The sequence below is a fragment of the Ursus americanus genome, chromosome 5 (assembly GCF_024610735.1).
Source record: "Ursus americanus isolate L20-20 chromosome 5, mUrsAme1.1.p, whole genome shotgun sequence".
NCBI lineage: Eukaryota > Metazoa > Chordata > Mammalia > Carnivora > Ursidae > Ursus > Ursus americanus.
In genome coordinates this window covers 69,817,222-69,832,329 of record NC_142131.1, presented here as the reverse complement: position 1 = coordinate 69,832,329, position 15,108 = coordinate 69,817,222, and the positions used below count along the sequence as shown (strand labels likewise).

The 15,108-nt window shown below is 34.5% G+C and overlaps 1 protein-coding gene and 1 pseudogene across 2 annotated transcripts in view; one reads left to right on the top strand and one right to left on the bottom strand.

Moving 5' to 3' along the window:
* PRR16 (proline rich 16) overlaps positions 1–15,108 on the top strand; it is a 180,962-nt gene that overhangs the window by 19,234 nt on the left and 146,620 nt on the right. The gene's annotated exons all lie outside the window — the stretch shown is intronic.
* On the bottom strand, positions 5,749–6,068 carry LOC148110144 (small ribosomal subunit protein eS27-like pseudogene; annotated as a pseudogene).

Sequence of the window (15,108 nt, the reverse complement as noted above, 5' to 3'; positions counted from 1 at the left end):
GAAAGGTGGTATCTCAGTGTGGTTTTGATTTGAATTTCCCTGATGGCTAATGATTTTGAACATTTTTTCATGTGTCTGTTAGCCATTTGTATGTCTTCATTGGAAAAGTATCTGTTCATATCTTCTGCCCATTTTTGATTTGTTTATTTGTTTCTTGTGTATTGAGTTGGAGAAGTTCCTTGTAGATCTTGGATACCAGTCTTTTTATCTGTAGTGTCATTTGCAAATATCTTCTCCCATTCCGTGGGCTGCCTCTTAGTTTTTTTGACTGTTTCCTTGGCAGAAGCTTTTTATCTTGATGAAGTCCCACAAGTTCATTTTTTCTTTTGTTTCTCTTGCCTTTGGAGATGTGTCATGAAAAAAGTTGCTGTGGCCGATGTCAAAGACGTTGCTGCCTATGTTCTCCTCTAGGATTTTGATGGATTCCTGTCTCACATCGAGGTCTTTCATCTATTTGGAGTTTATCTTTGTGTATGGTGTGAGAGAGTGGTCAAGTTTCATTCTTTTGCATGTAGCTGTCCAATTTTCCCAGCACCATTTATTGAAGAGACTGTCTTTTCTATCTACTCCATGGAATTTCTATTCAGTACTTAAAACTTATTCATAACAGGCTACCTTGTATGCCTTTGGGGACTTAATTTTTTTTAAATAAGGAGAATAATATGGCACAACACACCTCTTTGGGGTTGTTGCACTGCAGACAGTGTGCCCTATCTACTTCCTGAAGTCACTAATGCTCGTAATGTCTAATGAATTCACTTACTGACCAACAGCCTCTTAGGCTACCTAGGTTCTCATATTCTCCGTATTGAATATTGGGTTGGCCAATAACACTTCTAGAGTATTTTTGATGGGGGTGGGGGGAGGGATAGTTATCGAAGAACCACCCAAATTCTTACTCATAATGCCTTTCTTTTTGTCATTCTACTAAAAAGTGGTCAAATCTTGTATATTGATAATTTATTATTACTTAACAGAGTAAACTCCTTTATTGTCAGATTTAGCTCCTTCTTAGATTTGAAATGTTTCTCATATGATATTGTTATTAGTTCCTGATCATGTGTCTTCTTCAGGAAAATTGGTAAAGAAAAAGAGATTTACTGAAAAATCACTGATAACCTGACAGAGTTGCAGAGAGAAAGGAAAAACAGAACAAGGGCTATCATTGAATGGAAACTGTAACAATAAGCTCATGTTGTTTAGAGTTAGGTCACTACTGTTATAATGTTTAGTGAACGTAAAGGTAGGCTATTATTTACTATGTTGACACAAAGTGGTGATTGTTTTAAATTAATGAGGAAACATAAACCAACTGAGTACTTTTTAGTCATCAACTTTGATCTCATTTGCAATTATAATATAGAATTGTCTTATTTTACTCTATTACCAACAGTAAGTGTATGAGGAGTGATTGAATTCATGTCTTCAAAAGTCCTCCTCTATGCTGTCATGTATGGTACTCCTCAATTTGGCATTGACCTCAAGTACTTTCAGACCATAAAGTACATGGCAGACAGCACTTTGGCTGACTCACTTCCCTTTGATATTCATTAATTTTCAAATAAAACACACTTTACCAACATCTCAAACTCTGTCATTACAGATACTGCTTCCATTATTAGTGTAGGAGAAGTGTTTAGTACACATATATGCATTATAAAATTCTGTAGGAAGTCTTTGACACATTCTTTGGTTTTTAAGAGTAAAGATAAAAATAATAATATATTAATATTGTTCCTATAAATTATAGACAGCATATTACTTTGATAATACAGGCGGGGAGGGATGCATTAACATGGCTATGAGTATAATTTAGAAATGAGATGTTTCTTTAAATTTCGGAAAAAAGCTTCTTCACGGCAGTGTTGCTTCAGTGAACAGAATTTGGCTAGTGATAAAGAGAGGTTTAAATTTATGGAATTCAGTGAAATTTATTTCAGTTTGCCTAGAATATTTCTTTTCCAAAATAAATTTTGAAATAGTTTAATGAGTATATTCAAATAGGTTTCCATTACTGACAAGAACCAAGAAATATCCATATTTGATTTAATATCTGATCTGTCATTCTAACAAAACGTGAGTAATGGCTCATTTTTTTTTTGTTGCCATAACTGCTGTAATTTTAATGTATTTTAAAATGAAATTTAGCAGGGGAATGGAAATTACAGATATAATTATCTAATAAGAAAATTGCCATCCTTTTCTTAATGAGCATATTCCCCACTGGGCATTTTCTTCCTTTCAATCTGATGTATGCTGTAGGAGAGCAAGGACCTTGTGTGTATTTTATGTTACTTTACCCTCTTAGTTTAGAGCAGTGCCTGTCACATAGTAGCCTAGCAAGTATATTTAATGAATATCTCTGAAAGTAAAATGTATCATTTGTGTCTTGACAAGTATATATAGTGATGAAGAGTGAATAAGGAATTTTCAATATCTGGACATCTATAAGTCTTATATCAAGTCTCTTTGCGTTGCTCTCATTATTTCAGAATCCAACTCTTGTATTGTTTAAGATAGGTTGAATTATACAGCAATAATAAATTAATCCTGAAGTCTCGGTGTAACTCAGCAAAGGCTTGTTTGTCCAACATACTGCACTCTCCTTTGCAAGTTGGGGTGGGGGGGTGAAGCTGCTCCAAAGAGGTGGTCATGGACCCAGGTTCTTGTCATCTTGGTATCTCAATGCACGGTTTCCAGGCAAAAAAATAATGCAAGGAGAATTTGTTACATTTAGTCTACAAGTGACACAGACTGCCTGTGCAGACGGAACTGTAGTAAAAACCTAAATGCAAGAGATAGGAAGTCTTGTTATAAACCCATGATGAAGAAAATCAGTTGGGATTTGATGAACCTATTGTTCTTTTGGCCACAACTTGACTCTCTTCAGATTCTTGTATTTCAAAATAGGGTTTATGGAATGCTCATTTCATTGGGTAGGTTTTACACACACACATACACACACACAGACACACACACACACACACACACACAGATTCTTACATATAGGGAGGACTTGTCAAGCTCAATACATTTGGCATTATTTCCAAAGCGTGTTGGAGTGAGGATTCTGCTTTTTGGAGACCATCTGTCAGAACTAGTATTCTGTGGTGCAATTTTAGAAAACACTCTTCTTGATTGAATAAATTGAATAAATGGCAGGGTGTGTCATAAAAAGAAGAAACTCACATTTAATGGAATCTTTACCCTACAGTAAATTCATGGACACATCACTTTCACTTGTGCTTGTCAATAAAACTTATATAGAACAATAATACACCATTTAGCTTATTGTGAAAGCAAATTTCTGATGACCTCAAATGTCAGAGAATAGCTGAGGACCTGAAATTAAGAGAGAAAAGAAGTGCATGTAATTGACTTAAGTGATTCTTAACTAATTTGTGCAAAGATCATGCACTAAAACATTTATTTTCTTTCAGTCAATTCCAGCTTGTTCTTAGTTGGCACAAAATATTAACATGAGATTGTTTTCAACCCATAGCAAGTTACCGCTACCAAATTAGAATGGGTTGCAGGTTTTCTTTGCCCACGAGAGACTTGTAAACTGGCTAGTGTGAAACAGAAGCATAAAGCCCAACAATTAGGAAGAACCCAGAATGCCTATTAAAAAACGAGCAAATGCACAACAGTAACTAACCATATTTTTAGTAGGAGAAAATATCTCTCCTCCACAATTATTCAAGTTCTCCAAATAAAGTTAAATTACCAGTAGCATACTCTGTTTTAAAAAGACAGGCAAATGCATAAAACGTTTTAAATGGTTTTTAATTTCAAGTGTGCAAGGTAAAAAACAATGAAGTTTCATTCCTTAAAACTGTAAGCTTCAGAAATAGGAGATTGTCAGAATACGTCTTCACTTCTGTCGATTTAAATTCGAAGACAATACTATAATGCTGTTTTGAATTTCTAGAATAAAATGTGTCATATAGATTTTTATTTCTCATTTTCTTTCCTAATAACATGGCAGTTATGCACTTTTGCTAATTTGCAGTTACAATGAAATCTTAATTAACTTGCTAAACTGTTATATTTTAGGGTAATTTTTAGCCCATTTAGAAGAGTAGATTTAAAAATGTTTCTCTGTATCTTGTATAATAATTGCACTTTTGTAACCGTTTGCTTCAAATTTTTCCTTAAATTGTTTCTTCCATAGTTCCCAAAAAAAAGTATTAAGATAAATACTGATTATCCTCAGTTTGAGGCATTTTATTAGTCAAAAATTATAAAAGCACCATACACATAATTAGGGATACTTTCATCATATGTTTGTTGAAGATGCATTTTGAATGATGGCAAATGACAACATAAAGTGGACATTAACAGGATTATTTACGAGCTTATAACATCTGCTGTTTGTACCTGCTATGGATTTCCTAAAGTTCCGTTAAATGAGAGCAATGATATATCATGCAAGGTATAGGCCAACTCCAGTGAAATTGTTCATCATGAGTTACTAGTGAACCTTTTACATGTGCTGATATAAACCAGGTCTAGAATTAGTTTTTAATGCTTTCTGCTGTCACATTGAGTTTAGCATGAGAAGTCACACAGAAAGAGTGGAAAATGACTAGGTCCCATGATTAATTTTCTTGGAATTCTCTTTGCTTGAAAATGCCTTAGAAATACTGAAGAGAGGGGCGCCTGGGTGGCACAGCGGTTAAGCGTCTGCCTTCAGCTCAGGGCGTGATCCCGGCGTTATGGGATCGAGCCCCACATCAGGCTCCTCCGCTCTGAGCCTGCTTCTTCCTCTCCCACTCCCCCTGCTTGTGTTCCCTCTCTCGATGGCTGTCTCAATCTCTGTCAAATAAAATAAAATAAAATCTTAAAAAAAAAAAAATACTGAAGAGAGGCGCCTAGGTGACCGAGCTGGATGGGCAGCCAGCTCTTGTTTTTGGCTCAGGTCATGATTTCAGGGTCCTGAGATGGAGCCCTGCTTTGGGCTCCACACTCAGCTGGAGTTGGCTTGGGACTCTCTCTCCCTCTTTCCCTCCCCACTGCACACTCTTTCTCTCTCTCTCAAATAAATAAGTACACCTTAAAAAAATACTGAAGAGTATTTTCTCTTCTTGCATATTTAATATTAACTTAGATATAAGACCTAAAGGTACACACTCTTTATTTTTATTTTTATTAATTTTCTTTCTTTAGACTCTCTACCAGTATAAGGGAATGGTGTTACTTTCAAGATCGGAAAGCCTTGATAGCAAAATCCCATAGGAACATCTGATTCCCGTGAGTTGGAGTGACACAATTCCCAGTGTGCATGGTACTACAAAAAAATGAAAGTGGAATTAATAAATTATTCAGCTTTATTTTTAATTCATGTGGAAAACACACCATGCTCAGTTTTCTAAGGTTAATTTTTGGAACTCTTGGTTTTTGTTTGTTTGATTTTTTAGTTTAAACAAAAAGCCTCTTGCTTGTGGTAAGAGCACTTTATCCCTTAACTGTTACACTTTTTCTTTATGTGTTTTTTACCAAAGTCGTCAGTAAGTAACATTTTTTTAAAATCTAAAATATGGGTACCTGGGTGGCTCAGTCAGCTAAGCGTCTGCCTTCAGTTCAGGTCATGATCTCCGGGTCCTGGGATAGAGCCCCACGTCGGGTTCCCTGTTCAGCAGGGAGTCTGCTTCTCCCTCTGTCCCTCCTCCCATTCATTATCTCAGTCTCTCTCTCTCTCTCTCATTCTCTCTCTCTCAAATAAATACAATCTTTAAAAAAAAAAATCTAAAATGTGTTTAGGGGGATGGTTTCCCAGTCATCTTGATTCAGGGTTCTTTTCGTGGTCCTTCTGCAGGAGCGTCCTTCTGTAAGCCTGACTCTTCCTCCTGTAGGCTGGCAGAGGACAGTAGACCAGCCAGCACACAAAATTACACTTCGTGCATGGCTAAAGTTTGTGGTATTTTTATAGTATCCTGGGCACTTCACATCCACAAAGTAGGAATAGGGGCTCTACACTGGGCGCTGCTTTTGTGTTTCCTCTTCTCCTCTTCCAGAGAGGGATGGAGGAGGTCCTTCTGGAAAGCATATTCTTGTGGGGAGGTCATCACCATCAGAAAGCCATTTATTTTCTTTTAAGCTTTTTGTTTTGAGGTAATTTTAGAGTTGTGTGCAGTGTAAGAAATAATTCAGAGATATCCCATGTACTTTTACCCAATTTGCTCCAGTGGCAATATCTTGAACAAGTGTAGTGCAATATCATGGCCAGGATATTGACATTGATATAGTCAAGATTCAGAATAGTTCCATCACCACAAAGATCTCTCACGTTGCCGTTTTATAGCTCCACCCACTTCTCTACTGCCCTCTAACCCCTGCCAGTCACTAGGCTGTTCTCCATTTCTGCTATTTACCATTTCAAGATTGTTACGTAAATGGGATCGTACGAAATATGACCTTTTGGGATTGGCATTTTTCCTGTTCACCGTAATTCTCTGGAGACCGTTCAGGGTTTGTTTGCTTGTTTGTTTGTTTATCAATACACAGTTGATCTTAAACAACTAGTAGGTTAGGGGCACTGATCCCCTATGCAGTCAAAAATTTACATATAACTTGTCTTCACAAAAACTTAACTAGTATTAGCCTACCATTGACCTGAAGCCTTCCTCATAACATAAACAGTTGATTAACACATGTTTTGTATGTTACATGTATTATATATTGTACTCTTACAATAAAGTAAGCTAGAGAAAAGAAAATGTTATTAAGAAAATCACAAGGAAAAACAAATACATTTACATACTGTACTGTAAAAAAAAATCAGTGTATAAGTGGACCTGTGCTGTTCAAACCCTTATTTTTCAAGGGTCAACTATAGTTTGTTTCTGTTTATTGCCGACTAGTGTTCCATGGTATAGATGTATCTACCATACCAAATTTAACCACTCACCCACTGAAGGACATCTATTGTTTCCAGTTTCAAGCTACCATAAAGAAAAAAAGCTGCTGTAAATACATATGTACAAGTTTTTGTGTGAACATAAATTTTTATTGCTTTTACATAAATGCCTGAGAGTGCAATTGTTAGATTATATGGTGGTAGCATGTTTAATTTGATAAGAACTATCAATTTTCCAGAATTGCTTTACCATTCATGGTCCCACCAGCAAGGTATGAGTGATCCAGTTTCTCCATTTCCCTCATCCCCACCAGCAGTTGATGTTGTCCCAGTTTTTATCTTTGCTGTTTTGATAGGTGTTTAGTGACATTCCTTATGGTTTTAATTTGCATTTTCCCTGATGCTTGTTATATTGAAATCTTTTCATTTGCTCATTTTCTAGGCACATATTGTCTTTGGTAAAATGTGTGTCCATATCTTTTGTCCATCTTTGAATTGGATTACTTATTTTTTTTACTCTTAAGTTTTGAGGTTCTTTATATATTCTAGATACTTGTCCTTTTTTCAGATATGTGGTTTGCTAATATGTTTTCCCAGTTTGTAGCTTGTGTTTTCATTCTCTTCACGGGGCCTTTCTTAGGGCAAAAGTTTTAAAATTTGATGAAGTTCAATTTAGCAGTTTTTTTCATTTCATAGATCCTGCTATTGGTGTCAAGAACTCTTTTCCTGGCCCTAAATCCTGAAGTTTTTCTCTTACTTTTTTCTCAAAGTTTTATGTTTTTGCACTTTACATTTAAGTCTGTGATATATTTTGGGTTAACGTATATCTATAAGATATAAGACTTAAGTTGAGGTTCATTGCTTTATCTATGAATGTCCACTTGATCCAGCACCATTTATCAAAAAGGCTGTCTTCCATTACATTGCTTTTGCGTCTTTCCAAGAAATCACTTAGGCATATTTCTCTGGTACCGTCTTTAGATTCTCAATTCTGTTCCAGTGGTCTAGTGTCTCTTCCTCCACTGATACCACACGATGTTGATTATTCCAACTATAATAAACATTGCAGTTGGATTCTTTCCACTTTGTTCTTTATCCAAGTTGTTTTAGCCATTCTGATTTCTTTGATTTCTATATAAATTTTAGAATATTCTTGTCAGTCTTAAAAAAAGCTTTGCTGGAACTTTGATAGGAATTGTATTAAATGTGAATATCAGTTTGGGGAGAATTGACAACGTTTTAATGTTGAGTCTTCCAGTCAATGGACATGATATTTCTATTTATTTACATTTTAGTTAATTTTTTATATTAGCATTTCGTGGTTTTCTGGATATAGGCATATACATGTTTGGTTAGATTACTACCTCTTTTTGAATGATTGTAAATGGTGTCTATCATGTTTTAAATTTCAGTGTCCACCTGCTTATTGCTAGTATATAAGGATGCAGTTGTCTTTTTATGTGTATCTTATATCCTGTGACTTTGATGAACACATTTATAATTTCTAGAAGGTTTCTTTTTCAGTTTATTTTTAGATTCTCTGGGATTTTTGGACAATTGTATTATTTGCAAATAAAGACAGTTTTATTTCTGCCTTTCTTATCTGTATGCCTTTTGTTTCCTTTTATTGCCTTACTTCACGGACTGGACCCTCTAGTTACCAAAAAAAGTTGGGAGAGTGGCTTTTCTTTTGCTTTTTATGAACTTAAGGGAGTTTCCTTCTGTTCCTATTTTTTTCTGAGAATTTGTATCATGAATGGATGCTGAATTTGTTTAAATGCTTTTTCTGCATTGATTGATATGATCATGTGATTTTTTTTTTTTTAGCCTTTTAATTTGGTGGATTAAACCAGTCCTGCATTCCTGAAATAAATACCATTTGGTCATGGTGTATAATTTATATATACATGGATTTTATATGCTAATACATTGTTGAGGATTTTTGTTTCTATAGTCATGAGGGATGTCGGTATATAGTTTTATTTCCCTGTACTGTCTTTGATCAATGTTGGCATTGGGGTGATATTAACTTTACAAAATGAATTGTGAAGTGTTTTCACATCTTTTATTTTCTGGAAGAGATTATATTGCATTTATGTTAATTCTTTGAATGTTTGATAGAATTCACTGTCTGAGCTTAGAGATTTTCCTTTTTAGGAAATTTACAATTATTATTTAAATTTCTATAATGGTTGTAGGATTATTCAAATTATCTGTTTTATATTGAGTAAGGTGAGGTCATTTGTATTTTCCAAAGACTTGATCAATTTCAAGTAAACTGTCAAATTTATGTCTGTAGAGCTGTTTATAATATTATTTTTTTATTGTTTTGATATTCGCAGAAACTGTAGTGATATCCCCACTTCATTCCTGATACTGTTAATTTGTATTGTCTCTTGTATTTTGTCACCCATTAGAGGTTTGAGGTTTATCAGTTTTATCGATCTTTTCAAAGAATCAGCTGATTTCATTGATTTTCTGTGTTACGTTTCTGGTTTTAATTTCAACGATTCCTGCAATTATATTTACTATTAACTTCTTTTATCCTGTACTGATATTTTTGTTCTTTTTTCCCGTTTCTTGAAGTAGGAATTTAGATTACTTATGTTAGACTTTTCATCTTCCCTGGTGTAAGCTTATAGTACTACATACATCCCTTTCAGCTCTGCAATAACTGTGTCCTACATATATTGACATTTTGTGTTTTCATTTACATTCAGTTCAGTTTACTTTTTAATTACTCTTGAAACCTCTTCTTCTTTTTTTTTTTTTTTTAAAGATTTTATTTATTCGACAGAGAGAGACAGCCAGCGAGAGAGGGAACACAAGCAGGGGGAGTGGGAGAGGAAGAAGCAGGCTCATAGCGGAGGAGCCTGACGCGGGGCCCGATCCCATAATGCCGGGATCACGCCCTGAGCCGAAGGCAGACGCTTAACTGCTGTGCCACCCAGGCGCCCCTGAAACCTCTTCTTTGACCCATGGGTTGTTTAAAAGTGTGTTGTTTAGTTTCTAAGTATTTGGAGACTTTCATGTTCTCTTTTGGTGATTGATTTCTAGTTTGATTTCTACTGAGGTCAGAGAGTACACTGTATGATTTCAATTCTGCTAATTAGTTGAGCCTTTCATTTATGGCCCAGAATATGGTATATTTTGATATATATTCCATACACAATTGAAAAGAAATTGTGCGTCCTGCTGTTCTGTGGAGTATTCCATAAATGTTGATTAAATTTTGTTGGTTGATGGTATTGTTGAGTTCTTTTATAGCCTTCTGATTTTCTGTCTAGTTGTACTATCGATTTCAAGAGAAGGGTTTTGACGTCTCCAGCTACAACTGTGGTTTTGTCTATTAGTTTTTGCTTGCTTAACTTGTTCGTAGCTCTGTTTTTGGTGCATTCTCGGGGTTGCTCTATCTTCTTGGTGGATTCATCGTGTTATTATTATATAATATTTCTCTTTCTGTGATAAATACATGTTTTTGCTCTGAATTGTATTTGATCAGATATTAATATAGCCACTCTTGCTTTTTTTCTTTTATTAATGCCTGCATGGTATGTCTTTTTCCATCTTTTCTATCTACCTATATCATTATATTTAAAGTGAGTTTCTTGTAGACAGTATATAATTGGATCATTCACATTACTAATCTCTTTCTTTTAATTGACATGTTGAGACCATTTACATTTAACATGATTATTGGCATGTTAAGGCTTAAATCTGTCGTTTTAGTTTTGTTTCCCATTTGTTCTCTTTGCTTTTCATTCCTCCATTTTTTTCCTAACTCCTTGTATGTTACTTGAACATTTTTAGAATTTCATTTTGATTTGTCTATAGTGTTTTTATGTTTATCTCTCTATATAGCTTTTGTAGTAGTGGTTCTAGGTTTTACATTGTATATGCATACTTTATGACAGTCTGCTGGTGTCATTTTACCAATTTGAGTACAGAATAGAAACCCGACCTCCCTTTATGTCTTTTCACTGTTTCTCATATATAGTATTTGCCTTAAATATCTTCTCTTCATATATTTAGAACCATACTGGGCTGTCTTAATTTTTTTTTTATTTTACCAGCAAACGTAATATAGAAAATTCAAGAGCAAAACAGTATCTATTGTATTTACCCATGTTTTTGTTTACTGTGTTCCCTTTTCCTTCCAGATGTTTTAAGTTTCTTTTTCAATTATTTCCTTAATGTTTACAGAACATCCGTTAGTACTTCTTTTAGAAAAGGTCTTCTCATGACTAATTCTCTTCCTTCATCTGAAAATGTCTTAATTTATCTTTCATTCTGTAAGGATATTTTCACTGGTTATAGGGTTCTGGGTAAACAGTTCTTTCAGGACTTAAAAAATGTTGTCCCACTTCCTTTTTATCTCCATAGTTTCTGATATGAAATTTGCTGTAATTCACATTACTTTTCTCCTAGATAAAAAGAAAAGGTAGATAAGGCATTATTTCTCTCTCACTAATTTCATTATTTTTCTTTGTTTTTAGTTTTCAGAGAGTTGGCTTTGATGTATCTTATTTTGTATTTCTTTATTGAATTTATCTTGTTTGAAGTTTGCTCATTTTCCTGAACCTGAAGGTCTATGTCTTTTGCAAATAAGGGACAATTTCAGCTATTATTTCTTTGAGTATTTTTTTTGTAACCTGTCTTTCTCCTCTCCTTCTGTGACTTCAGTGAAATGAATGTTAGATCTTTGGTTAAGGTCTTATGGATTCCTGAGGCTCTTTTTGGTTGTTGTTGTTGTTGTTGTTGTTGTTATTGTTGTTGTTTTCAGTCTATTTTCACTGTTTTCCAGATTGGATTATTTCTATTGTTCAATCTAATCTGTAATATTCAAATAAATTTACCGACTCTTTCGTCTGTTCCCTCCATTCTGTCGTTGAGCCCATTCACTGAGTTTTTAATTTTGATTATTGTATTTTTCACTATTAAAACTTATATTTGGCTCTTCCATATATCTTTGATTTCTTTGCTGAGTCTCTACTTTTTTCTATTTTTTTCATTTGTTTCAAGCATATTCATAATTGTTTTTTGAAGTTTTGTGTGTGTATGTGTGATGGCTTCTTTTAAAGTCTTTCTCTGATATCTTTATCATCAATGTGTTCATATCTATTGATTGTCTTTTTTTTTTTAATTTATTTTGGAAAATTTCTGGTTCTTGGGATGATGAGTGATTTCCAACTGAAACCTGGACCTTTTGGGTATTATGTTATAAGAGTCTGTGAAGTGAATGTAGTACATTCTTACTGTTAGAGTGGGTACAAATCCAGTTTCTGTACTCTCCTCTTTTGACACCCAAGGGAAGGAAAGAAAGCTATAAGAAGAGGAGGGGTAGTTTTTACTATCTTTTGGGTATGAAAGTCCAAGTTCTTTCCATACTCAGCCTTTTCTGGAGTGCCTCTTTATAGCTTCTGAAGGGTGGTAGTCTAGGCTCCCTAATTGTTCTTTGCTGCTATAGTTGGGAGTGGGTCCCCAGTTTTTCTGTGTTATTTGGTTGGAGTAGAGCAGCTGTTGTCTGAATATTGCAGTCCTGCTAGGCTGTTCTTTTTCTGGTTGTTTGGCTAGATGGAGAAAGCGTTCTGTTGGGCCTTTTTAGTCTACTTCCCTTGATATTTCCAGCTTGCTGCCTCTTTTAGCAACAAGTCACGGATATATAATGCAAAAAGTTCAGGGGACTCACCACCTTTTTTTTTCCCTTGGGTTTTGAGGTCCCTAGCTGTTCTTCTCTTTTCCTTTTAAAGTTCTATTGTGTTCATTTTGTATGTAATGTGCAGAGATTTTTAGATGTCCTTCATGGGAGTAATAAAGTACATCTACCCCGTGTCTTTGGAAGCAGAAGTCCTTGATACCATTTGCCTTTAAATAGAAATATTTAACAAATTCTATATTTGTGATAGTGTAGACATATTATAATAATTAAACTTTTTTGGCTAGAATGTTAAAAATTGAATCAAGAATCTCAAAAATATGACAGTTACCAAAGAGAAGCATTAATTCTTGATTTCTTGCCTGTTTGTGATTAGATAATAGAAACAACACATGGGAAACTGATTCCCTCTGAAGGCATTTGTATTTTCTGTCAATCTCATTAAAGAAAATGCAAATATAGAAATTACAGTAAAGGCCATGACTTATTCTTATTTTTTGTTATTTAAAGAAGTGGTCTTTCACAAGTGGTCTTACAGTGGGGTATGCCAAATAAAGTAAATCCATGATAGGAGAATCAGAATTAAGTAATGCTAAATTCTATAAATTTTATATCCTTTTCTTTGTTTATCATACAGGTTGATTAGAAATTAATGTTTTGGATAAGACCCCCTTGTGTTTATTTTTGATCTTACTATTTTGATCTTATGATCTTATTCCTACATAATAACCAAGAATCCTTAAAAAACAAAGCAAGCAACTATAATATACAAGATGATGGAAACACAAAGTGAAAAAGTCTGAGTTCAGGGAAAAGACATTTAACTTCAAATGACAGAGGTGTTAGACTTGTCAACTTGAAATAATGTTAAAGATTCTTTGTGAGTATATAGAATAAACGTGAAAGACCAGAGGAGGGTAGAAATGTGTAGGGTTAATTAATAAAGAAATCTTCAAAATTTGCTTTATTATTTTTGAGCAACTCACTTCATTTAATGACATGAATTACATTACTTGCACTTTGCTTTTGAATTCCACCACCAGCTTTTAAGTGGAAATAGTTTTAAATATACATTGTGATAGTATTGGAGAATGATATATCCACCAAAAGTTTAACTAGATGCCAGATATTTCTTTTGTCTAGAAAAAAAGGGTGGCTTAGAGATGTTAAGTCACACACACCCCAAACCAGATCTTGATAAGCAAAGATTAACTTCTAAAAATAAGTCTAGTTTATGATGGTATGATGAAAAAGTAATTATTTGCTACCCCTCTTCATTGTGCTTACTCTTTGAAGGGAACATCAGTGATAAACAATATCTTCTCTACGATTTGAAGGACATTTATATTAAGATGGTATTTTTGCGTGTTAGTTTAGGTCTCATTCATAGAAATGAGTGAAACTATCCAAATGAAAAAATGTCAGAGAGGGACGCCTGGGTAGCCTAGTCAGTTAAGCATCTGTCTTCACCTTGGGTGGTGATCCCAGGGTCCTGGACCCAGCCCTGCATCAGGCTCCCTGCTCAGCAGGGAGTCTGCTTCTCCCTCTCCCTCTGTGCCCTCCCCCCCCCCCGCTTGTGCTCTCTCTCTCTCTTTCTCTCATGCTCTCTCTCTCAAATAAATAAATAAAATATTTTGAAAAAAGAAAAAGTCAGAGAATGTGATCTAGTGGTTCATAAAAGAAGAGAAAAAGAACAGGGTAGCATAAATATGAAAAATTACTGTGGAGGGCAGGAGGTAGTCAAACACTTTCAAAACAAAGCTAATGAAGATATAAATTGGAATAATAATTCTAGAGGGCAGTTTGTCAGTATCTCTCAGAAGCCATGCAAACCCTGTGTCCTAGGAATTTCACTTCAAAGAATCTGTTCAAGGAAATAATCAGAGAAGCTCAGAAACATTGAAATAAGAGTGTACATCAAAATATCTGTATCAGTTTCCTGTTCCTTTTTCTATGTTCATTCTTAATTTTCTTTGTAATTCTGCTCTTATTTGTCTTGTATATTTGTCAACTAATAGTATCACTTTCTAAATTGGTAAAGAAATCTAATAAACTTATTTTCAATAACACAATTAAAATTGTAATATTTAACCCATTTAAAGTCCATACAGTAGTAGCCAATCAAACGTTAAACATTCTTCTTATTGTCTTTGTTACTCCTTAGGTGCAAAATCCCCTTAATTCTTTCCTGTGTCTGTGATAGGAATGTTTTAAATGGTAGAAAACAGAAACTGTAATAAAAGGACAACTGATGTATTAAGAGGCTCTGTGTGCTTAAAATGCAAGGCCACCTGGTGTGGAATCTGCAGGTCTTGGTTTAGATTCCAGCTTTGTTACTGACCTTTTGCAAGTCTGTTAATCCCTCCGGAGGCAGTTTTCTTTTTATTAGTTGAAACATATGATGTTGCTGTTTTTGTTGGTGGAAATAGTTCTCTACTGGCTATTTCTGGTTCAACCTAATAAAATAAATAATAGATTTTCTCATAGCACCAATGATCTGTGAGTTTATTGTAGAGTTAAGGCTGATTTGTCTAAAAATGTTGTTTCTTCTTATTGAAAAAATCTGCTTTAAGAGGCAAAGGAGACTCTGGCC